Source organism: Petaurus breviceps, unplaced genomic scaffold (genome assembly GCF_028583685.1).
Source record: "Petaurus breviceps papuanus isolate PSGF00001 unplaced genomic scaffold, PetGlider_PUasm1.0 90638, whole genome shotgun sequence".
NCBI classification, from domain to species: Eukaryota; Metazoa; Chordata; class Mammalia; order Diprotodontia; family Petauridae; genus Petaurus; species Petaurus breviceps.
This window is the reverse complement of record NW_027187295.1, coordinates 8,131,775-8,158,014: the sequence shown is the minus strand read 5'-3', so window position 1 is coordinate 8,158,014 and position 26,240 is coordinate 8,131,775. Positions and strand designations below refer to the sequence as shown.

Genomic DNA, 26,240 nt, shown 5'->3' with positions numbered 1-26,240 from the left:
TATGTCATTTTTAGCAAGTCTGGATTATCCTGATGAGCGTTATGAAATACATATCATAATATTATTGGGTGATGTGAACAAGTGGTGGTAAGGTCACACTCTTGCTGAGATAGAAGCTTTTGGTGTTATAGACAGTGACATCTAGACATATGGATAATGGACTTACTGATGTGTTCAAGCCCCAAAGGAGAATGAGACTACTCACTGGGGATGTGATTGCCTTCTTATCTGCCCTGAATAATGTTTTATTTGTTTGTTTCATGGTCGCTTTAACTTAGACTTGTTTGTTGGGTGAGCCATTGTATATCTAAAGCTGAATTAATCTCTGAAGTTTCAAGAATTACTGAATAAAGATAAAAAATGAATCAGAAGGAACCCCCCAAATATGATCTAGGACCCACATGAATCTAGAGTTGTTTTGTTATGGGCTACACATACAAATATTGTTAGTGAGAAGATGAGGATGACAGTCATCTCTGTTCTTTGCCCGCAAAAGCATGAAAAAGAAAAAAAGAGTTTTAAGTGATAGTTCAAAAATAACATATAGCAAAGGTTTGCTAAACAATGAGATGGCTTACTGAAGTCACTTTGCTATAATTAAACTTACTAGACATTAGAAAACTAATGACCATACTAATTCAGATCATGCCATTGCTGAAACCTGAAATGACCCAGAGCACCTGATTCTTCCTAAAGTTTCATATAGGTCAGTGACCCTGTATTTAGTAAACAAGGTAACTGATTATAATCAACTAAATTAAAGAAAATATAGACTAGCTACATTGAGCAAAAACCCTGAAAAATGAAGCAATGACCTTGAATGGCAATCCAATTCACAACTAACCTTATTCTATTTGGAATTAGATATGGCAATTAGAAATCTAAATCAGAGACGGGCAAAAGAAAGCAAAATTATTCACAGTAATGTTATGGCATATAAATACAGGCTGTAACCTAAGTTACATGTGCATGGGCTGTGCCTACACAATGCCAAAACAGCAGGTCAATTCAGTCCAATGTTCAGTCTGACCAGATGTTTGTTGTCATGAATATACAACATCTGGATGATTGGCTTGCTTCTAAAGTGAATTGATCAAATGTTCTGGCATTTTTGTAGACTTGGGCTAAAGTAATTATGTTATACACAAAACTGAATTTATTCTTAGAAAATGTATATAGGATACATACACATATAATATTCTCTAATCTATATAGAATTATAGAGTAACTGTGATCTCTAGAGACCATTTAATACAATTCTCTTACTTGTCAGATGAGTAAATTAAGGCCTGGAGAGGGGAAGTGACCTGGACAAGTTCACATAATTAGTTAATTATAGTTTCCCGCCTAGAGTTCAGAGTACTTGAATTCCTGTGCTCTTTCTACTACATGAGGCAGCCAGGTTGCTCAGTGGATAGGGCACTGGGCTTTCAGTCAGGAAGACCTCAGCCTAAATCTGGTCTCAGACACTTACTAGCCATGTGTCCTTGGATGAGTCAATAAAACTACTTGCCTCAGTTTCCTCACCTGTAAAATAGGAGTAATGATAGCACTTTACTTCCATGGCATTTATAAAATATTTAGCACAGTGCCTGGAACATAGTAGGTGTTTAATAAGGTTTGTTTCCTTCCTTCTGTCACCTTGCTTAAGAAAAAGAAAAGAAGGAAAGATATGGAGAGAGGAGAGAGAGGAAAACAAAGAGGGGGAGAGAGACAGATGTGGAGAAAAGAGAAATAATGGAATAAAAAGAGTTGTGAGTACCAGCAATAGGAAAAATATTTCTGCTTTCAGTTAATTGTCATTCTTTGAAAAGGCAATTTCTAGAACCATTGAATGAGAAAATTCGAACTCTCATTGGTTAAAGTGGTGTGTTGCTTTTATAACATAATGTGATCAGTCAAATCCTCAATCATATAGCCTTAAAAAAACATTATATCAAAAGACCTACTAAGCAAGTAGGTGACATTGGATAGAGACCTGGTTGTTGTGTTTGTCCTTTGTTTGTAGACATGGCATTAGGGGCCCCAGACTAGCAACTTGCCTTTGAATTTTGAACTCTTTGAACCTTAATGAGGAGGCTGTACTTGATGACCTCGGAGGTCTCTTTCAGCTTTTTTAGGATTTTTCCATAGGATTGCATTCCTGGACTTCACCATAACTCGCCAAATCATCATCCTAAAGTTTCCATTAACTCAAACTTGAAATTCCTCAGTATGCCCTGCCCCTGAGACTCCTCCCTCCTTCTAATTGGAGATGGAAGAAGGCAGACATCACAGAGTTCCTTGCAGATCCATCATTTAAAGAGGGTGCCCAAGACAGGCATTTCCTCACGTCCCACCCAGCTGCTCTTCTCCAAACTCATCATACCCCTGAACTGGACATGATGAACCACACCCTTTTCAGATTCTTTTTATGTATTGTCCTGTGAGATCCTTGAGGACCTTTCTTCATATGCCCAGCACTTAGCACATAGCACTTGGCACATAGGTGCTTAATAATTGTATGTTGACTATTGACTAAATCTTTGATCTTGTAATCCAGCTTTGTATCCCTAGTGCATGTAGTATGATGCCTAATAAACATTTAATAAATCAATTTTTTGAATTGCATTGAATTAAAGATGATTACAGCATAATCTGTGAATAAGGTATGATCCCTTTTAATTGGTTTACCTGGAGCAGAAGGAATGAATTAAAGAGCAAAGGAAAATGATATGGGATAAAGACACTGTATAGGGAAGGGGATTTCAAATGTTAATCAAGACAGCTGGAAGCTAATTGCTCAGCATTTGATTGCAAAAATAAGTAAAGTACATTAATAACTGAGTCAGTAACTAATATGTTTGGTGTGTGAAGATTTCTAATATTTGCAGCTATTGGTTAAATGGATCAGGAATCAAGTGGAGACAAAGATGGAAGGTATATGAGGAGGCTGCTACAGCATTGTAGATATGGGGTGATTACAATCTAGACAAGAATCTTAAATCATTAATGTTTGGACTATGTTTTACTGGATCATTTAGTATTCTTATAGTCTTTTTTTTTAAAAGCAATTGGAGTTAAGTAACTTGCTCAAGGTTACATGGCCAGGTGTTTCTGGGTGGGTGCTAAGTGTTTAAGCCCAGATTCGATCCCAGGTCATCCCGACTCTGGGGCCGGTGCTCTTACTCACTGTGCTACCTGGCCACCCCATTATAGTCTTTAAAATAAAATTGAACGTCCTTTTATTTTCTTATCCCAATGTCAAGATGAAGGAACTGTTGATTAATAAAGAATTTTGAGCTCTGGATCATAAAATTGTCTTTGCAAAAGAGGATATATGAAAATAAGCAGTACCATGATCTCTGTGGAGAATGAATATGAGAAATGTGAATTTATTTTATTTATTTATTCTTTGCATAGGGTGCTGGATCTCATAAAGTTTCTAAGTAGGAGTTTTGGAAAGCAGAGCCTTCTCCAATTGCTTAAGCTGATGCATTGTATCTAGTTACACGAATGCTCTGTCATGTCAGATCATTGTGGGAGTATGTTGCCAAATATTTTTAGGAAAGATGTAACTCACTGCCACGTCGCAATACACTCTTGTGTTAAGTAGGGAGATGTGTAATGAGCCTTTGTGACTATCATTTGCTTCTGTGAATAGACATTTAGAATAGACATTCCTTACGGGTTCTGGGGGTGGGTAACGTGTGGCCCTGAGGCCACATGTGGTCCTCTAGGTCCTTACGTGTGGTCCTTTGACTGAATCCAAACTTCACAGAGCAAATCCTCTTAATAAAAGGATTTGTTCTGTAAAACTTGGACTCAGTCAAAAGGCTCCACCCCAGGACCTAGAAGGCCATATGTGGCCTTGAGGCTACAGGTTCCCCACCCCTGGGAGAGATATATTAACCAACATGACTCATTTCCAAATGGGCATATCTATAATATGCAAAAGTGGCAAATATAAATGTAAAGATGGCAAATAATCATCCTGACGGAAACATAAGCAAATTGTCTTTATTTAATTCTGCCTCATTTTACTTCTGAGTCCCGTCTTATCACAACCTTTGTAGTTTTAAATATAGTTCTCGTTCAGTTTGAATTCCTTGCTAGCTTCTCCCCCCTTTAGAAGCCAGCTAACAATTTACTCTGAGGATGAGAGCACTCGTATTTCTCCCCAAAGTCCACTTCCCCACTTCACATTAACCACACCCATCTCTGTTCTCAACCACGAGGAATGTATCCTCTTGTACAGAGTGGTTAAAAAAAAATTAGGCTCCTGCAGCTAGAGCCCAACTGTGGGGCAGACATCTCTCCTTTTCGTCCTTATTTTGGTAGATTCACACTGAGCAGCAGAATGGAAGACGATATATAATTATACCTTCATCTGAAATGATTGTCAGCAATACTGTGAATTTATTATCATTTCCCGTTAGTTGCTTCCATGTACTTTTTGATTTGGGGAGGAAAGGCATTAGTATGTACAGTATGAATATGACATATACTTAGCCAAATTTATTTCTTCAATAGAGAATAATATTGACCACTGAAGTTGAGATTTCATCCTAACTACCACCTACAGCCACTGCAGAATTTTAAGCAGCAGGTATAAGCAATTCAGGGAACTCAATAAATTGATCCTTGAGAATTTGGAGGGATGTTGCTCACTATTTTATTGAACTTAGCCATAACCACTATTGGCACTACAAGGCCAGGATTATTTTTGATCTTTCAGGCAGATCTAAGAGGGATGTGGTATGGGTAGTATAAACCACTACTACCACCATTACTACCCCCAATCCTTCTTTTGATCAATCCTGTTTCCCTACCAGAGAGTGATGGCATTGACATACAAAGGGTATCTCTGTACAGGATGAATGCTTAGAAACTGCTCAATACACATTGGTCGGCCTTTTTAGAATGTAGGGTTTTATTATCCACTTATAATTAAAAAAAAAAGAAATAACTTTCAGTGAGAACTGGGAAGAAGAACATTAGGAAGGAAAGTTCCTGTGGTGTGAGAAGAACCAGAATGTGACTCATTCTGGATCCTCTCTGCAAATCTTCCTTCATTTTTGTTGGCCAGTTTTTATTTTTACATTCTGAGAAGATATTGTATTTAGCTTATTTTCTCTAATCTGACATATCTTTTGAATTAAATTGGAGTATGCTGGAAGCTTTGTAACCTCATTAAATTGCCCTACTAAAATTTATTCTGATATTTGTTGGTGATGAGTTCTTTAAACCTTTAAGCACAAATGCAGTTAAATCTTGCTTACAGAGCCACAAATGATCCCAAGAGGTTAAATAAAGCTCAAATCCAGAGTACACTCATTGTCCAGTAATGTCTGGGCCAGACCTCTTGTTTCACTATTTGCTGGCCTCATCCAGGATGTGTTCTTTCTGTGGAAAGATTTCATTGGTGAAAAAAAACAAACCAACCTTAGAATTTGGATGGGGGAAAATCCTTTGAACACATACATGGAAAGGGCCAGATATACAGACAATTTAACATTTAAGCTCCACTATTAACAGAAACACAAGTCAAATATGAAGTATTAAATGGTAATGTCTTTTCCTTTTCTCACAGTAACCCTGGACAGATAAAGCAGAGAATGTCTGTTCCAGGTTGTTGACATCTTTGCTTTTTGGTAGAAATATGGGATATTTACTAACATGTAAAATTAACCAATCAAAAAATCCGCAAACATTTATTAAACTACTATAACAGTATTGCCAAGTATTGGCAATAAAAAGACCAAAGTGAAATTGTCTCTATTCTTGAAGAGCCCCAAGTTCCATGGCAGATGTGGTAAAAAAAAAATTCGTAGTGCCTGTGTATAAGTTATCTGCACTCCAGGAAAAAAAAATAGAATGGGATGGACAGGGACAGAAAAGAATAGAGTGGAAAAGTTTAAAAGAAAATTTAGATCTGGAAAGGATTTTAGAGATCATGTAGTCTGACCCTCACCTCCCCCCCTTTTTTTTAACAAGGAGGAAATGGAGGAATAGAGTAGTGCTTGCACCAAAATCCTTACGATGAATTTGACAACTGGACATTCAATTTTTCTTGAAGACTGAAAGTGGCAGTCAAACACCTCCCATGGCAGCCCATTGCTCTTTGGGATGGTACAGTGGATAGAATGCTTGGCTTAGAGTCAGGAAGAGACCTGAGTTTAAATCTGGCCTCAGATACATATTAGCTGTGTGACTGTGGGCAAGTTACTTAACACTTTGCCTCAGTTTCTTCATTTGTAAAGTGATCCGGAGAGAAAATGACAAACCACACCAGCATCTTTGCTAGAAAACCCCAAATGAGGTCACAAAGACACAAGTGAACAACAACAATCATTGGGAAGTTTTTCCTTACATAAGCCCTTATTTGCCTCCTCCTTGTTAACTCCACACATTGCTTCTAGTTCTGCCCTCAGGCTTCCTGCAAAATGAGTCTAGTCTTTTTTTCCTGTGATAATCCTTCAAATACTGAATAGCATATTCCTATAATGTGGCACTAAGAATGATAAGAACTCATCCTACAAATGAGAGCAGAATACGTCAGTGTTTGTGACCATCTCCCTAGTGCTGCTGTCTAGTCTACCTCTCAGTCTTGCCTACAAGTATATTAGCTCTCTTGGATGGCAAATATTGATGTTGAAGGTCTCCTAAAATCATAAGCTATTTTTCAGTGGGAAAAAGTTATTGTCCATACATACATCCTCTTCTCACACAAAGGAAGTAATTTTTTACTCAATTATGAAACTTTACATTTGTCCTATTTGATCAGGATACATTTATCTTCTTGACTGTCAAAACTTGTTTGACTCCAGATGGTTTTTCATTGTGATAGCTATTCCTCGTCAGCCATGTTTGTGCCAGTTACAAAATCAGAAGACATATGTGATGTGGGGATCTGGAATGTGCACAGAGTGCCTGGGATGTCATCTCTCCATGCAGCAAAACTGGAGAATTGTGATCATAGCAACTGAGACAAGGCCTCATCTGCCAGTGATGCTATCTCTGAATGTGAACTTGGTGGGGCTAATTCTATCTAGGAAATAAGCAAAATTGAGTCAATTTTCCCCAGACATCCAGGTACTAAAAAGTATGACTATAAGGGAGGGGAATGTTTGTTCTTTGTCCTTGCCATATCTTTGAAATAAATATCCATTGGTAAAAGCTCCCCCATATTAAATAGTTTAATGGAATTGAAATAATAGTCACTGGTGTCCTAACAATGAAATAAACCCAATTAGAGTGACTCAGGATAACGGTAGTAAAGGAAAAGACACCCCCAAAACCTTCAGGGTGCCCTAGAAACCTGAGAGCTCATGTAGAAGGCTTGGCCCTTGGTCCGGAGAAAGCTGGAGTAGAGAGGATATTCATCATGTAGTTATCATAAGTATTGTAAAAAAGTAAATTCTAGGGCCTAGGAACTCACACAGAATATATAAAAGCCAGCTAAGAAGGAAAGGAAAATGGTTCCCAGGCAAAGGTATGGTTAAGAAGAAGCAAGAAACAAGGTAGAATTGTAGTAAGCCTAAGGTAGCTATAGCAAAAATGGAGCTTCCAAATGGACCAAACACAGTCTGAAAGAATAAGTGCCTTACATATTTTCTTCCCAAGGCCAGACAGACCTGGTTTTAGAATTTGGAACATTTTGAATCTCAATTTTGAGATAAGCATAAATACTTGACTAAAATGAGTGCATGAAGGATCAAGGATAAGACAATTCTTAACAAATATTTATTTTAGAAATAACTACCAGTAAACTAACTTGAATTTATTAAGTACTTACTGTATGCAAAGTACTATGTTCTGCACTGAGGATACAAAGACAAAAATTCAAACAATATCCTCCCTCAAGGAGCTTGCATTCTATTGGGATAGACAAACATGTACATTTATAGGCGTATACAAACTAGATGGTATGGGGGGAAGACAGCACTAAAATTTGGCAAGATCAGGAAAGCTTTCATGTAGAAGGTATCATTGGAGGTAAGAATGACCAGGTTAGTCAAAGGATATGAATAGGTAGTTTTTCGATGAAGAAATCAAAGCTATCTATAGTCATCTGAAAAAATGTTCTAAATCACTATTGCTAAGAAAAATGCAAATTAAAATAATTCTGAGACTCTATTTCAGACCCATCAGGCCAATATGACAGAAAAGGTAAATGACAACTGTTGGAGGGCATATGAGAAAATTGTAACACTAAAAATATTATTGGTGGAGTTGTGAACTGATCCACCCATTCAGGAGAACAATTTGGAATTATGCAAAAGGCATACAATATAAATACCATTTGACCCACTGATACTATTACTAAACCTGTATCCCAACAAAATCTCAAAAAAGGAAGAAATAAAAAGGACCTATATGTACAAAAATAATTATAGCCACTTTTTCTGTGGCAGCAAAGTATTGAAAATGGAGGGGATGCCCATTAATTAGGGAATGATTGAACAAGTTGTGGCATATAATTGTGAAAGAATATTATTTTTCTATAAAAAATGCTGAACAGGATGCTTTTAGAAAAACCTGGAAAGACTTACAAGAACTGATGCAAAGTAAAGTGGGTAGAACCAGAACAGCAGTTTACATAGTAACAGCAATATTATGTAATGATCAGCTATGAAGGGTTTAGCTATTCTCAGCAATACAATGATATAAAACAATTCCAAGGGTTATTGTTGGTTGTTACTCAGTTATTTCAGTCATGACTGACTCTTCCTGACACCATTTGGGACTTTCTTGACAAAAGTACTGGAGTGGTTTGTCATTTCCTTCTCCAATTCATTTCACAGATGAAGAAATTGAGGTGAACAATGTTAAATGACTTGCACAGGATCACAATCTAGTAAAGGCTTTAGGCCAGATTTGAACTCAGGTCTTCCTGAATCCAGGTCCAGAGGTTTATCCACTGAACCACCTAGTTGCTCCAATTCCAAAGGACTCAGGATGAAAAAGTGATCACCCTCCAGAGAAGGTGGTCTGAATGCAGATCAAATCACACTTTTTAAAAACTTTATTTTTCTTATTTGTTGCTTTTGTCTGTGTTTTCTTTTACAATAAGACTAACATGGAAATATGTTTTGTACGACTGCACACATATAATCTATATCAAATTGCCTTCTCTATGAAGGAGGAAGAGAAAGAAGGAAGAATAGAATTTGAAATGAGAAGTTTTAAAAGAGGAATTTTAAAAAGATTTTACATGCAATTAGAAAAAATAAAATATATATTTTTAAAAGTTACCAGGCCATATTTATACTAGAGATCTAGGGCTGTTATGATATTAAGAAAATATAAACATAATGGCTCATATTAATGATAACAAAAAATCTTAAGATTATATTAATAGATGTAGATTACATCAAATTAAGAAAGACTCTATACAAATAAAACAAATGTAGACAAGATCAGAAGGAAAGCAGAAAACTGGAGAAAATTTATTAATTTAATTTTTCATGTTAAATTTTTAAATTTTTCCCCACCTTTTTAATTGCATATATAGTTTTCAATATTCACTTTTATAAGATTTTGAGTTCCAAATTTTTTTCTCCATTTCTTTTTTCCCTCCCCCTCCCCAAGATGTCAAGCAATTTGATATAGCCTATATATATACAATTATATTAAACATGTTTCCATATTAGTCATGTTGTGAAAGAAGAATCAGAACAAAAAGGAAAAACCAAGAGAAAGAAAAAACAAACAAAAAAGAGAGAAAATGATATGTTTTGATTTGCATTCAGAGTCCACAGTTCTTTCTTTGGATGTGGATAACTTTAGGGGAAAATTATGAATAGCTTCTCAGATAGATAAAAAACAAACTTTGCAAAATTTATAGTAATAGGAATCATTCCCTAATTGACAAATGGTCAAAGGACATGAACAGGTGGCTTTTAAATAAAGAAATCAAAACAATTTAGAGTCATTTGTAAAAATGCTCTAAATCATTACTAATAATAATAATGCAAATTAAAACAACTTTGAGATATCATTTGAAATATATAATGATTGAAAGCTGGAAAAGTTGGAAAGGATGTGGAAAAATTGGGACATTAATTCATTGTTGGTGGAATTGTGAACTGATCCACCATTTTGAAGAGTAATCTAGAATTATGTCCAAAGAGTTATCAAAATGCCTATATCTTTTGATATCACTTCTAGGTCTATTTCCAAAGATGACTGGGGGAAAAAGAAAAGAACCTATATGTTCCAAAACATTTATAACATCTCTGTTTGTGGTGGCAAAGAACTAGAAATTGTGGGGATTTGGGAAATGGCTGAACAAGTTCTGATATATGATTATGATGGAATACCACTCTGCTATGAAAAATAATGAGCTCAATGATCTTAGAAAAACATGGATGGACTTGCGTGAAATAATGAAGAACTTAATGAGCAGAAGTAAGAGAATGTTCTATAAGTAATAGCAGTATTGTTTTAAGAATAACTTTGAACAAATTTGTCATTTTGACTACTATAAATACCCAAATCAACTATAAATGAAATATGTAGAAAGATGCTATCTGCATATAGAGAAAGGACTGATAAATTGATGTATAGAAGATTATATGTGTGTATATACACACATACACACATACATATTTGTGTCTAGTGGTAGCAATCTCTGGGAGAGCGAGGAAAGAAAAAAAGTAAAAGACATTTAAATGATAAATTTATTATATATTTGAAAGACATAGCAAGTTGTACCTAATAGATTTGTAATTTCATGTGCAATCCTCTTTTTTATTATACTATGTTATGAATTCTTACTTTACTCGATAAATTAAAAATTAAATAGAAAATAAAAAATAAAAAAATACTTATACCATCATCACGAATTTCCCTTGTGTGCACTTGGTCAGATCTGCTTTCCCCAGCTCATTTTTTGTTTCTACCTGTCTTAGGACCAACATCTATCACCCACTCTGAAACATAGATTGGTCCAGTTTTCCCTGGAAAGGTAATAAATTTATTTTGGGGGCTTGATTGTCCCAGGGCCCAAGTTTCAAATTGCATTGTCTTTCATAGAACAGAAAGAATACTCAGCAAAGTGCTGGAATACCCTTGTTGAGTATTTTTTCTACTCTATGAGTAACAGTCTTGTGTTAAGTATTGAATTACATATGATTGTCCTATTTGGTAGCAACATCAAATCTGAATTAATGGAGTCCCAGAATGAGCACTCTGATCAAGAAAAAAGTAATTCTAGAGGACTGATGATTTAGAACAATGCTCACCTCCTGACAGAGAGGTGATGTACTTACTTATGAAGAGTGAGAAATTTGTTTTTTGACATGGCCAATGTAGGAATGTGTTTTGCTTGACTTTGTTAGGGTGGAGGGGCTTGCTTTTTTTTTTCTTTTATCTCAGTGGAGGCAGATCTTAGAAAGCAAAGAGGGAATATGCTTATTAACTGAAAAAAAAACACAAAATTTAATGTGAAAGGCAGTGAAGAAGGAAAGGAGAGATTAATTATAAGTAGTTAAAGTGACGCATAGACAAAATATTTTGTTTTGAAAAAAATGTTGTTGCTGATATAAAAAATACTACTTCTGAAAGCAAAACCAACAAATAAGCTACAAAGAAACCTCTTGCTAGAGTGTCAATAGTACTGATAATCTAAAAATACCAAGAACAATAATGAAAACTACTCTGAACACATTAATACATATTCAGGAACCAACTAGTGAAATCCTTTGCTCATTTTGACAGTTTCTTGGAAATCTGCATAAGGAACCCTAATTCCCATTTGGAAACAAAGCAAGCTGTTTTTTTTTCCTCATAAATGCAGAGATTTTTTTCCAGAGTTTCTCAAGAGGTCTGAGGGCACCAAATTCCCACCACATAGTTAGTTGTGAGAATAGGGAATAGCAAATGATTTTTAAAAATAATATCCAATTCATAGAATTGGACTAACCACCAAGCAGTGGACAGATTTTGATGTTTGCATATTTTATATATCTAGGAGTGGCTAGTGTAGCTAGGGAAATATCAAACAGTAACTGTTATGTTTTGAGGGCCTCAACTAAGGGAGAAAAAGAAATAACATTATCATCAGAGGATTCCACAACTTCTTAGATATAAAGAAAAAAATAGATGAGGAGTTTGACAGGCCTAATGTGGAGTTATGATACAGTAATGATGTGGGATAATTGATTATCCAGAGATTTACCAAACTTTCTCTTTCCCTCAGTCCCAAATGCAAAGCAAGTGATCATTTCTTGCCTCACTGATAATTTTATCCTTCAAAACATAGAGGAACCAATGAGGAGAATTTTTGTCCCCAACTTGATACTTATCAACAAACAGGAACTGTTTGTTGAGCTAGAAAGGCTAGGTACCTTTCAGAAGCTGCTTATCAGAGAGAAGAGTAAAACTAGGCATTGTCTGAAAATGACTCTAGATTTGAAGAGATCAGATTTCAAAGGGTTTGGAAAAAGAATAGGTAAAAACCTGTGAATTCAAATTGACCCAGGAAAGTCAGCTGAAGCTATATAGGCAACTCTCAGAAATGAAATTTTTAAGATAGAAGATAAGAGAAGAGAATGAAGAGAAAAATAGAAGTTATAAAGTTATAAGGAGACTGATATAGATACACAATGAACTCAACCAACATGGATTTTTAAAAAATGGTATAAAATTTTGAAAGATTCAGAACTCTGGTCAATGTAATGTCAAGCCTCAGTTCCAGAGGGGGAAAGATGAAATATGGTGCCTACCTCCTGCCAACGAGGTCATGGTACTAAAGTGAAGAATGAGATACATTTTAAAAAAATTTGGAAATGTTGAGATTTGTTTTGCTGGATTATGCATATTTGTTTGCATTTTTGTTTTCTTTTTTCTTTTTCTTTAATTGTTCAAGACAGGGATAGGAAGGAGAGAGAATGCTTGCTAATTGGAAAATAATAAAAAATAATATTGATCACAAAGAAAAAATCAGTGAATAAATAGATAGGTAGGCAGGTAGGCAGATGAATGGAAGAACAGAGAGATGAAGTAAATAAATTAATAAAATAACAAAAGAAAAAAATGAATGAATGAATAGAATGGACTTTTTCAAAAGATGGAATCTATGAGAGGTAACAAAGACTGAATAAAAACTGAGCATAGTCCAGTAAATGCAGCATTAAAAACTCTAAAGTTCATAATGAGTTGATGCTTATGATGAAAATCTATAAACAAAAAGGGGGGTAAGAATATCTTTGCTAGTTCTCCTGGAGAGAAGAGAAATATAAAAGAAGAGATAGTACTACTGCTTTTATCAGATGAAAACATAATAACAGATGGTGGAGAAAAAGCAGAGATGCTCAATTGTTATTTTGTTTCTTCTTTATGGCAAGCAGATGATAGCTGGGTTGGAAAGGACAGACAAAAGTGGCAAATAGGAAATATATAATGCAGAAGAATAGGAAGATCATAGACGATTTATTTGAAGTTGTGAGAGACTATAGTGGTTATTGAGTATCTAAGTGACCTTAGTGAATTCAAGTCACCAGACCCTGACAAACTATATCCCAGGATACTTCAAACAAACAAACAAATAATAAATAAATAAATAAAACTAGAGCAGCCTAGTGATTACTGAGTCATTGTTGGTGATCTTAGATATTGGAGAATAGAAGCTGTAAAAGTGTGGTACCCATTTTTGAAAAAAAAAAGGATGGGAAAGAGACTGGAATCTATGAACTATAAACAAGTGAGTTTGATTTTGAATTCTGGAATAATTCTGGATTACAGTACTAAATAGGAATAGTAAACATACATCACATATCTCAAAAAGGAAATGAACACAAAGAACCATCTGTCTTCATCAAAAACAGTTGTGACACTTTAACCTCATTTGCTTTTTTGACAAGGTTCCAAGAATAATAGATCAGGAGAATAGTATAGTTAGAGTTTATCTATATCTGAACAAAGTCCAACTTCTAATCTACTTTGTTGTACTATTTTACTTCCCCTATAGCTCCACCTTGTCCATAAGAATAGTATTAGAGAATTTAAATTAGTAGTTCCTTGAATTAGATTAGGTGTTGGTTAAATGGCTGGAAATACAGCAGTCATTAATGCCTCAGTGTTTAACTTGGAAGAAAGGTCTCTAGTGGAGTTCCCAGGGGATCTGTCCTTGGCCAAGTGCTATTTAATATTATTTTTAATGACTTGGATAATGGCCTAGATGGCATACTTAGCAAATTTTCAGATGAAATAAAGTTAGGCAGGATAACTAACACAGGATAACAGAGTCAGGATCCAAAAGGATCGCAACAGGCTATACCTTTGGGCCAAACCTAATAAGAAGAAATTTAATAGGGAAAATGAAAAGTCTGGCACTTGAATAAAAAATAAATGAACTCTACAAGAAAAAAGGTGGGTAAAGTGTGGCGAGTAAGCAGGTCATCTGAAAAGATTTGGGAGCATTAATGGCCCACACACTTAGGTCTCTGGTTTGCAATTCTATTGCATAGTAACAGTTAACCTGGTAAGACCACATTGTGAGATTTGAATTCAGTTATGCGCCCGACAATTTAAGTATTACTTTGGGCTGCTTTTGAGACCCTCCAAAGAAGAGTCAAAAGTATTACAGGATAGACATGGGATTATAGGTTAGAGTCAATATTTTAGAAAAACTGTCTGAACAAACTGAGGAGGTTTATCCTTGGGGTACAATCGCAATCCTCAAGAATTCAAATGACATCTGCAAGTGGAAGAATTATTAGACACTTTTGGCTTGGACTTTTGAGTAGAATTTGCACAAATGGGTGGAAGTTGAAGACAACTATGACTTGACATACAGAAAAAAAATTCCAATTTTTTTTTTGTTTTTCTTTAGTTATTTTCAGTCTTGTCTGACTCTTCATGACCCAGTTTTGGTGTTTTCTTGGCAAAGATACTGGACTGGATTGCCATTTATTTTTCCAGCTCATTTTACAGATGAGGAAACTGAGGCAAAATCAGGAAGACTAAATGTATCATCTGTTTAAAATTGTAATGGAATGCTTTGGGAGGTAATCAATCTGGAATTGAATGACAATTTGCCAGGGATATTAGAGATGAGGTTCAGGTGTGGTTTAGACCAGATCTCTGAAATTCATTCCAACTCTGAGATTATAGGGATTAGAGGAGAAACTATTCTGTAAGAGAGGTTCTTACTTTGGAAATAATCTTACAAGTATTGATCTCTCTCCCCTATTTGAGCTTTCAGTATACTATAATGACTAGATGGAGACTTTGAGCTCTGGCAGAATACTTTCAAAAGTCATAGGCTCTATTTAGAACTGGAAAGGGCCTTTAGAGGTAATCTTCTCCATTACGTGAGAAAATGAGGCCAAGAGAAGTCACCCAAAGTCACACAGATAGCTAGGATTCAAAACTGGGACATCTAACTCAAGTCCAGTGAACTGTACTATATATGGTCATGTCTGAGATTCTTTTATGCCATAAAAAAATGGCATACACTAGAAAATAATAAGTACTCTTTCCCCTGGACTAACAGTAATGCAGAGTTGAAGCTAGGTATTTTGAGGATTAAATTAGGTATTCTGATTGTGATGCCCTCTCTATCCTGCTGTCTTTCCAAAGAGCAAGGAGGCTTAGGATCCACAGTAACTGGTCCGGGGACCTAACCCATTCAGGACATTTTATAGGTGTGGGATCAGCCAGAAGGATCAGCTGATGGCAGCACTGCACATTTTCTGTGGCCTATTCCCCTTACTAAACTCAGTCCTCACCATCCCCCAGTTGCAATCAACCTCTAGTCTCCTTTTCCAGTGAGCCCTCTAAGAATCTTTGTCTACTATGGCCATTAGGCAGCGCCATGGGTAGAATGACAATCCTGGAATCAGGAGGACCTGGGTTTGGATCCAGTTTCCCAAACTTACTAGCTGTGTAACCTTGGGCAAGTCAATTAACTTCTGTCTGTCTCAGTTTCTTCAACTGTAAAATGGGAATAATAGCATCTGCTTCCTAATGTTGTTTTGAGGATCCAATAAAATGTTTGTAAAGCTCTTAAGCACAGTGCTTGGTACAAAATAGGCACTTAATAAATGCTTGTTGTTTTTTTTTTACTTTATGATACAGTAAAAAGATCATTGGGTTGATCATCAAAGGACCTGAGTTCAAATCCTGATTCTGCTACCTGCTACTTGAATGATCTTAGAAAATCATTTCACATGAATTGGACTAGCCGAGCTCTAAGGTCCCTTCTACTAAAACTCTAGATGCTATGAGCTTGGCATCAAGAAGTCAAGAGACCTAGGTTCAAATCCCACCTCAGACAGTAGTATTATGACTCTGTGCCTCTGTTTCCTCTTCTATAAAATAAGGGAGTTGGAGCCTTATTGAATGACCTCTAAATCCCTTCCAATTCTAAATCTATGATCCTATAATCCTACAATCCTCTCCTGCCTGGAAGAGGAGTGGTGAGGGAGTGGGGAAAAGGAGTTATGGTCTGAGTTAGGATCCAAAAGGGAAACCAGAATTCTGGGTTGGAGTCAAGCCTGATTGTTCCCTTGAGTAAACAAAACCTGAGGGCCAAGCGAAAGTTGTGAAATAAAGCCCAGCATAGTGTCTAACGCCAGAGGGAGATCAGCACAAAGTAGGTCAGTTAAGAGGCGATGGAGGCAGCAGTACAAGGCTCCTAGACATGACATTTTTGTCTCACTCAAAGTCTCTGTTGGGAAATTTTTTGTCGTCACTAGTAATCTGGTCATACCCTGATCTTCTCTGGGCCTTTGACAGAGTGGCAGAGAGAATTTAGATTTGTCCTAGTGTTTTAAAAAATGTTTTTATATCTGATGTTATGGGATTTGTCCTGTTTTTAGATCAAGGAAGGACTGTTCCAAATGATTTTGTTAGTGATAGCATAACAGTTAATGTGATAACAAGCGAGTGCCCTCACACTGAGATGGAATGAGAAAGTCTGGGAAAGATGTTTTCTCAAGTTGAAGAAAGACAAATGTACATTTGACTTTTCTGTGAGGACTGTGAACCAACATTAGACTGAGGGGTAATTGAACTTGTCCTCTATCTGACACATACTGGTTATGTGATTCTGGACACATCTCTTAACCTTCTCAGCATTGCAGCTAACTCTCTAAGAGTAAAAGTTACAGGAGAGTTTCAGGTCTGCATTGGTGGAGGAAGTTTCTTCACTGGGGAGGGAGCTCTCTATACTGATAAAATCACATATGGACAAAAGCCCCACAAACCTCAAATCTGTGAATTATCATGAGTTTTTTGTAACATTTTAAATCATTCAGCTTAAATGATGATGATATTTCTGGAAGTTGGGATAGCCTTTCTATTGGGAAATCCTCGATAAGCTACACATTAGGATGAGTGCTATGAAATATTTGCATTTGGCCTTTCTCCACAATTAACATAACAAAAGCTCTCTTGATGGCTTGTGGAACCCATATGTTTGGCATCAATCCTTACAATTTGGCCACTGGCACTTTTATTATGGTTTAAGCACTGTGGCAAAGGGAAACAAAGGATTACTACACACTTGAAGACAACATGAAATCTCCAGATCTAAAGGAATAGCATAAACCTAAACTTTTGTAGGTTAACATTTTTTGATCTCCAAAGAGTGCTTGATTTATATTTCTGAAACCCACATTCAAAACAAATAATTACAGCTGAAAACAACAAACTATCCTATGTAATTGAAGGCAGGCATAAAGGGGAAAACAGGGTCAAAGATTTCAATTCGGTCATCAGACTAGAAAGAGTGTAATCGGGATAGAAAAAGTGTATATCGAATTGTGCACTAGTTTCTTAACTGCGGTCCAGACTGGTCTTACAAACACTGCAGAAAAGTGCAAACATTTTACTGAATACATTTGTGCTACAGTAAAGGAGAAGATTTCCTATCAGTGTGACTCATCCCTGACCACTGAAGATATTCCACAGCTTGTTGACCTAAATTCTAGTGTGTGTGTGTGTGTGTGTGTGTGTGTGTGTGTGTGTGTGTGTGTGTGTGTATGCTTCATGACTGGCCAACAATTTGAGCAAGACTTGCTTAATCGCCCTCCATAGTGAATATGTCATATTCAATAGAGCAATTAGAAGTCATTTGAGAAAATTTTAGAAAGAACAGAAGGACCTAAGGGATCTAATAAAGACACATTATTCCTGATTTTCTCTATAATACAGCTTGGTTATGAAGTTTGTTAGAGATATGACAGCATACTTATTCTAGCCTTCTGACTCACAGAAGCTCATTTTTAATAATTTTTTAATTTTTTCCAAATTACATTTCTGAATTTTGAACATGATTAAAAAAATTTTTTGAGTTCCAAATTTGCTGCCTCCCTCCTTTCCCTACCTCCTCCCTGAGATGGTTAATATAGGTTATATATGTGTAATCATCAAAATATATTTCCATATTAGTCATGTTGTGAAAGAAAACAGAAACCAAAAAAAAATAAACTGGAAAATAGTATGTTTTGATCTGCATTCAGACTCTACTAGTTCTTTCTCTGGGTGGTGAATGACATTTTTCATCATGAATCTTTTGGCATTATCTTGGAACATTGTATTGTTGAGAATAACTAAGTCATCAACAGTTAATCATGGTACAATATTGCTATTACTTTGTACAATGTTCTCCTTGTTCTGTTCACTTCACTTTGCATCAGTTGCTATAAGTCTTTCCAGGTTTTTCTGAAAGCATCAAATTTATCATTTCTTATAGCACATCAGTATTCCACTACAATCATGTACCACAACTTTTTCGGCCATTGCTCAATTGATGAATATCTGCTCCATTTCCAATTCTTTGCACCACAAAAAGAGATACTCTAAATATTTTTGTAATATATTTCCTTCTCCCCCTACCCTTTTCCCTTCTTATCTCTTTGGGATATAGTCCTAGCAGTGGTATAGCTGGATCAAAGAGTATATATCCCTTTCACTTCATGTGGATTAAGGATGCAGCATCCCTACAATATGGAAAATACCAATAAACTTTTTTAACCCTCTCTTCATACTATAAAAGAAGTCTGATTTTTTTTCTTTTTTCTTTTATAAGGTATTTATAGTACCTTATTGCAAAATTTGGGTTAAGAATTTGGTCATAGGCTCTGTGTTGTCTGCTGGCCTTCACATGTCATCTGCAGCTTCTACAAAAGTCCAAAAAAATTTCCATTTGATTTTTTATGGCAACCTGTGATATAGTGAAACTGTGGTTAGGAAAATCCCAATGCAAAAAGGGTATCAGTTCTCAGTTTTACAGAGTTTTGGGCATAATTCCAAATTTTCCTCCAGAATGGTTGGATCAGTTCACAATTCTATCAACAATGCTTTAGTGGCCCACTTTTCCTACATTTCCTCCAACATTTATCATTTTTCTTTTTTAATATGTTAGCTAATCTGATAGGTGTGAGGTGGTCCCTCAGAGATGTCTTATTTTACATTTCTCTGATAAGTAGTGATTTAGAGCATTTTTTTTCATATGACAATAATTTATCTTTGATTTCTTCATCTGAAAACTGCCTGTTCTTATCCTTTGAACATTTATCAGTTGGGGAATGACTTGCATTTTTATAAATTTGACTCAGTCCTCTAAATGGTTGAGAAGTTAAGCTTTTATTAGAGACATTGCTTATAAAATTTTTTTCTGATTTTTCTGTATTCCTTCTAATCTTGGTTGCATGGGTTTTCTTTCTGAAAAAACTTCTTAATTTGATGTAACTGAGATTATCTATTTTATACCTCACACTGCTCTTTCTCTCTCTTTCTTGTTTATTCATAAATTATTCACTTATCCCAAAGTCTGATAGGTAATATATTCCATGTTATTCAAATTTTCTTGTAATATCTCTCATTAATCTAGGTTATGTATCCATTTTATTTTATCTTGGTAAATGGTGTAAGATATTGGTCTATATATACTTTCTTCCAGACTGTGTTCCAGTTTTCCCAACAATTTTTACTAAATAATGAATTTTATCACGAAATCTTAAGTCTCTACACTTGTCAAATACAACATTAATATGTTTATTTGTTGCTGTAAATTGTATGTCTACTCTCTTCCACTAATCTTTCCATTTCTTAACCAATATTTTGATAACTATAGCCTTATACAATAGTAAAATCTGTTACTGCTAAACCTCCTCCCTTTACATTTTTCTTTTTTTTTTTTAAAGCAATTGGGGTTAAGTAACTTGCTCAAGGTTACACGGCCAGTTATTTCTCAGTGTGGTGCTGAGTATCTGAGCCCAGATTTGATCCAGGTCATCCCGACACTGGAGCCGACTCTTACTCGCTGAGCCACCTGGCCGCCCCTAAGCAATCGGGGTTAAGTAACTTGCTCAAGGTTACATGGCCAGGTGTTTCTGGGTGGGTGCTAAGTGTCTGAGCCTGGGATTCGATCTCCAGGTCTTCTCAACACTGGAGCCGGTACTCTTACTTGCTGTGCTACCTGGCCACCCCATATATTTTTCTTATTAGTTCCTTTGATTTCCTTGACTTTTTGTTCTTCCAAATAGATTTATTCAGGGTAAGGGTGGAAGGGAGGGATTACAATAATTTTATTTAAATAGGAAAAGTTTTACAAAAGTCTAATGAATTAATCTGGTCAATGTGAATCACAGGGAACTAAGTCTTACTTGTTCTCATCTTGCCTCGAGATCTAATTTTGCCTTCAGATGTTAGGTTAATTCTAGATTTCTTTCTTGTAGATTCAGTTTAACAAGCCTTCTCCACTATGGATAGAACAATAAAAAACACAGGATCCTCCCTAAGTTATTTCTTCTGAGTTTCAGACTTTGAATTAGCTTATAGTCATCTGGCTATAATGCTCCTAGGAGTTTTCTTTTTGGGATATTTTTCAGGAGGTGATTGGTGGATTCTTTCAACCTCTATTTTGTCCTCTGGTTCTAAAACATCAGGGCAGTTTTCCTTGAGAATTTCTTGGAGGATGATTTCTAGGTTCTTTCTTTGATCATGGCTTTCAGGTAGTCCAATAATTTTAAATTATCTCTCCTAGATCTATTTTTCAGGTCAGTGGTTTTTCCAATGAGATATTTCACATTGCCTTCTATCCTTTCGTTTATTTGGATCTGTTTAACAGCATCTTGATTTCTCATAAAGTCACTAGCTTCCATTTGCTCCAATCTAATTCTGAAGGAATGATTCTCCTCAGTGAGCTTTTGAGATTCTTTTTCCATCTGGCAAATTCAGCTTTTAAAGGCATTCTTCTCCTCGTTGCCTTTTTGGGCCTCTTTTGCCATTTGAGTTAGTCTATTTTTTAAAGTGTGATTTTCCTTAGTCAGTCTGTTGACTCTCATTTTGTAGTTTTTTTGCATCGTTCTCATTTCTCTTCCCAATTTTTCCTCTACTTCTCTTATCTGCTTCTTAATGTCCTCTATGGCCTGTAACAAGCTTGAATTTTTTTGGAAGCTTTTGGTGCAGTTCTGACTTCACTGTCTTTCTCCTGTTCCATGCTTTGATCCTTTTTGTCTCCAAAATAGGAGTCTAATGTTAGAATCTTCTGTTTGCTTTGCTTCCTTTGCCTGGTCATGTCACCACTCAGTCTCTTGTTTTGTTTTTTTTTTTTGTTTTTTTTTTGCCACAGTAGGACTCTGACACCAGACAGGGGAGCTTCATTCCAAATGCTGGTATTTTCTCAGCTGCCAGAGGTATTGGTTGGGTGCCCTCTTTGAAGCCTCCACATGCTCTGGCAAGCTGGTCACACACCACAGGACCTCCACCCTAGTCCACAATCCATATCCAAGCAGGTTAAAGCAAGAGAAATTACCCCTCAGACTGGCCACTTGGTCCCCCTACACTCTGCAGGCCAGGAACTGAAGCCGCAGCCCTCAGCAGCTTCTTGCCCTGGGGGCAAAAGCTGAAGCACTCCCAACTACTGGGTCCCAAATTCCACACTGCACTGACCTCTGTCTTTGTCCTTAGCATCTATGTGTTGATAATTCTGGACTACCACAGCTGCTGGTAATCTGGAGTCCCTCCAGCTAGTGGTTGGTCAGGCCCACTCTGGGGATAAAACCTCTGGCTCCAGAGGGGCTGGGCTGGGCTCCCAGAGCGCTGCTCTGGCCTCTTCCTGCCAGCCTGCTGGGCTGTTCTCAGTGGGAGGTTAGCTTCTCTTTGTCATTTTGTGGGTTCTGCAACTCCAAAGTGTGTTCAGAGTCCCCTTTTACATGAATTGGAGGTGGTGGTAGCCAGAGCCACGCAGAGGTCCTGTTTCTCCTCCACCATCTTGACTCTGCCCCTCATTTAACTTTTTCTTGGCAAAGATACTGGAATGGTTTGTCATCCTATCTTGTCCTCTCTTATTTATAATCTGGCTCAGAGATGTCCTTCTACAGGTTGATACTCTGTCTACCCATTCTGTTGAAATTGTTTCCTTTACCAACTGCCCTAAACTGAAATCAAGGATTTCTTCTCTCTGGAGGATATGCAACATAAAAATGGGCAATTCGGACTTCCCTAAATTTGGGTCCCAGCACAAGCTCTCTTCCCCCTGAGCTTCCTATTCCTTCCAAATAATTGCAATTATGCTGTGGTTCTGACCTGCACTCCTGGTGCTTGGCCTACCTCTGACTCCCACCTGCTCTTTGGCAAGACTCAGATGACCAACATACCCAAAGGCCTCAACACACTGGACAACTGTTCTTGTATGATTCAAAAACCTTTATAATACCAGGTTGCTGCACATAATTCTTTGCCTACATCCTTAGAAGAGTCGTTGGCATCCAAGTATCTAGAAGATACACATTAATAGACACTGATAATTAACAGAATAGCTATCCTAGTATTAATAGGAGAAATGAAAATATTTTCTTATTTTCTATAACCCTTTAAAATCATTTCTGCATTATTAAGCATGTCATTCCTACTGGGCAGGCAAAGGAAGAATTTACCCCAACATGGCAAGATCCTGGGCCCCTGTGCCTATGCCATATTCTCTGTTTTTCTTTCCTTCTCATGTAATTGCATGGAATTATCACCATTGTATTCATAGCTCAGCTGAATCAATTTCTGTTGGTTCTGCAAAAATTCTTTTAACTAAGAAATAGAAATCCACTCTGGCCTAATACTGAATACATAAAAACATCCCTAGGGATTAATATCTATTAAGTGAGTTTATTTGGAGAAGGAAATTAATCTTTTAAGTTTTAATGATTAATTTCAGCCTAGGAAGAAAGAAAAAAAAATAAATGACTTTTTTTGGCAATAAGATTCATTGATTCCACTTCATTACCTGACTGTTGCATTGCCATTGAAAAGCTTTCACTTCAGAGAGTTCTTTATTAGTGCTTTCCCAGCTTTCAAGAACAAGATTTTAGATATAGCACATGTCACCAATAAATACTTTAGAGCTTGTTAAAGATGTGAACACTGATCCTAGGCAGTATTTCATCATTATAAAGACTTGCTTGTTTTCTTGAGAGACTTTAAACAGTAAAAAATATTCAGGCCAAATAATAATTATGAGAACATAAGCAGTAATGACTATTAGAAATACTTTTTAAAGGAGAAACTACTCCCATCTCACAAAGGAAGAACCCATGAAGTGGCCTGGGAAATAACCCCCTGAATTGTGGAGTAGACTGGGCCAAACATTTAGAAAGTGCTTCAAAGTTTGCAAAACACCTTATTTTTATCATCTAGTTTGATATTTCCAACAAGTCTATAAGGTAAATACTCTAGGTATCACCATTTTGAATATTTAAAAACTGAGGATCTCAGAGATTGAATGCAATGAATTAATTCACCATGTGATTTGGGTGTGATTCAATTCAAGAATCATTTATTAATTTCCTATTTTTGCAGTGAAATGGGGATAAGTAGGCAAAAACGACACAAGCTTTGGCTTATGATGGTTTAAGCACAGAAAAGACACAAGAAGTTGACAGAGAAGTGAATATAAGATAGTGAGATGATATTGTTGGTCTTTCATTTTGTAAGAGGACAAATGACATCACAGAGCAATGTCCTGACTCGTGAGTGAATTGGATTAAATGTTGCACAACATTATCAGCCTCATTCTCCCTTCCTGAGCTATCAAAGGCAAAAGTCATGGCAACTGGAAATGACCTGGGATACAATGGATGACCTTGATATCTTCAATATCTGACCAAGTTCTAAGGTGCTCCATAGCACCTGCTTCAGTCATTGTCATGACCTTTGGAACAAATTGTTCTTATCTGCTTCTTTTGCCAGGGGAAATCTTCATATACCTGGGACAGACAACCCCTCTGATTCACCAGCAAGTGAATTAAACCCTCAACCTGGTTTAAACAGTCTGCCGAGACAGTTTACCTGGGTGTGGCCACTGCACATGCTACAGCTTCTTGGAGCCACAGGTAAGAATTATGTGCCAGGTGGGCACCAACAGTGCACGAGCAGCCCCACCCAGGGTGTAGCAAGCCCTCACACCGGAAGTGCTAGTCTTCCATGAACATCCCATACATCCAAACATATACAATAAAAAGGAGGGACATCAGGACAGCCTATGGAATAGCAAATGGCTACTCAGGTGCTAATTAAAGGCAAGATTCTGAGAGGCAGAGTTGAGGAGGGAGTGTTTTCCAGTTGTAAGGAGCAGCCTGTGTAAAGACTCAGAGACAGAAAATGGGAGCTGAAACGCTTGGTCAGGAAATTGGTAGTAGGCAAGTTGTCTGGAATGTAGACTATGTGAAAGGAAGGAATAATGATAATGGTTTCTTGAACTGAATTAATATGAAATACATTTGGAGCAAGTGGATGAACTTAGAAAGACCTCCTGACCTCCTATAGGAAGTGGTGCTTGAGCTGAGTGAGAAGGAAAGGAGGACCACAATGTTATATATCCAAATGACTTGAAAGATGAGGGTGCCATAAGGAAAATTAAAGGCATTGGCTTCAGAAAAATTGGGCAAAGTTTGTATGAACTGATTCAGAGTGAAGTTGGCAGAATCAAAAGAATAATTGATACTATGGCAACATTTTAAAAATGAATAAGCTTTAAAGACATAAGAATTCTGATCAATTCAACAATTAAAGCATGAATCCAAAGGGCTAATGATGAAGAATACTACCAGCTTTCTGACATAGAGATGACAGACTAATGTGCAGAATGAGATACATTTTTGAACATGCCCAATGACGTAAGTTGTTTTTGCTTGACTATGAATATATGTTTCAAGTGTATTATTTTTTCTTTTTTGCTCTTTTTTTTGGGGGGGGTAGAGTGGAGGAAGAGAAGAAAATACTTGTTGATTTTTTAAAAAAATAATTTAAGTAAAATAAAGATGGTATAGCAACAGAAAAGATGATGTTTAGGGGAGGGGTAAATCTGAGTGGAAATATATTGAGTTTCATTTTGGATATTTTCAGTTTGAGATGCCACCTATACGACAGTCAGACTGAAATGCTGAATAAGCAATTGGTAATATGTGACTGGAAATCAGTAGAGAAACTTATATTTGGAAACTTAAATATATAAGTTACTGGTATAGGTATGATAATCAAATTCCTGGGAGCTTATAAAATCAGCAAGCAAGAAAAAATAAAAAATGAAGAGGAGGTAAATTCATAAGGAACAGAAAGCGATATAACACAAGAGACTGAGAAATTATGATCAGATACGCAAGAATAGAATCAAAACACAAAATCCCAGAGCATACCAGTATCGAAGAGGAAAGAGTCCTCAATAGTGCCAAATTGCAGTCACAGTGTCAAATTTAGATTTGGTAATTAAGAAAACATTTGGTAACTTTGAAGAGAGCAGTGTCAGATGAGTGATAAGACTGGAAGCCTGATTGTAAAGAGTTTTAGAAAAGATTGAAAGGAAAGAAAGTGAAAGTACTAAGTACAGTACTTGGATTTCTTAAAGAATTTAGCTACAAAGGGGAGGAGGAGAGAAATAGACAATATTTGGTAGTGATGGTAGGATTCAAGACATGGATATGTTTGTAGTTAACAAGGATGGGGCTGATAGATAGGGAAAGACTAAAATGTAGGTATGACAGCAGGGGTAATGTGCTGAAGAAGATGGATGGTGATAGGATTAGGAGTGCATTCAGAAGGCCTGATCTTGGCAAAAAGAAAGTTCATTTCATCATCAAAAGAGGCTGGAGTAAAGGAAGATATAGATCTTTACTGGAGTAAAGATAGAAAATTACATTACCTATATGGAAAGATGATATTTGTAACTCATGAGACTTTTCTCAGTATTAGGGTAATTGAAGGGATATATGTATAGATAGATAGATAGATAGATAGATAGATAGATAGATAGATAG

General features: G+C 36.4%; 1 long non-coding RNA gene across 1 annotated transcript in view; it reads left to right on the top strand.

Moving 5' to 3' along the window:
- LOC138143324 (uncharacterized) overlaps nt 1-26,240 on the top strand; it is a 136,295-nt gene that overhangs the window by 6,369 nt on the left and 103,686 nt on the right. The window contains exon 2 of the long non-coding RNA XR_011163674.1: nt 24,178-24,320. This is a non-coding gene — a long non-coding RNA (uncharacterized lncRNA). The remainder of the gene's footprint in view (nt 1-24,177; nt 24,321-26,240) is intronic.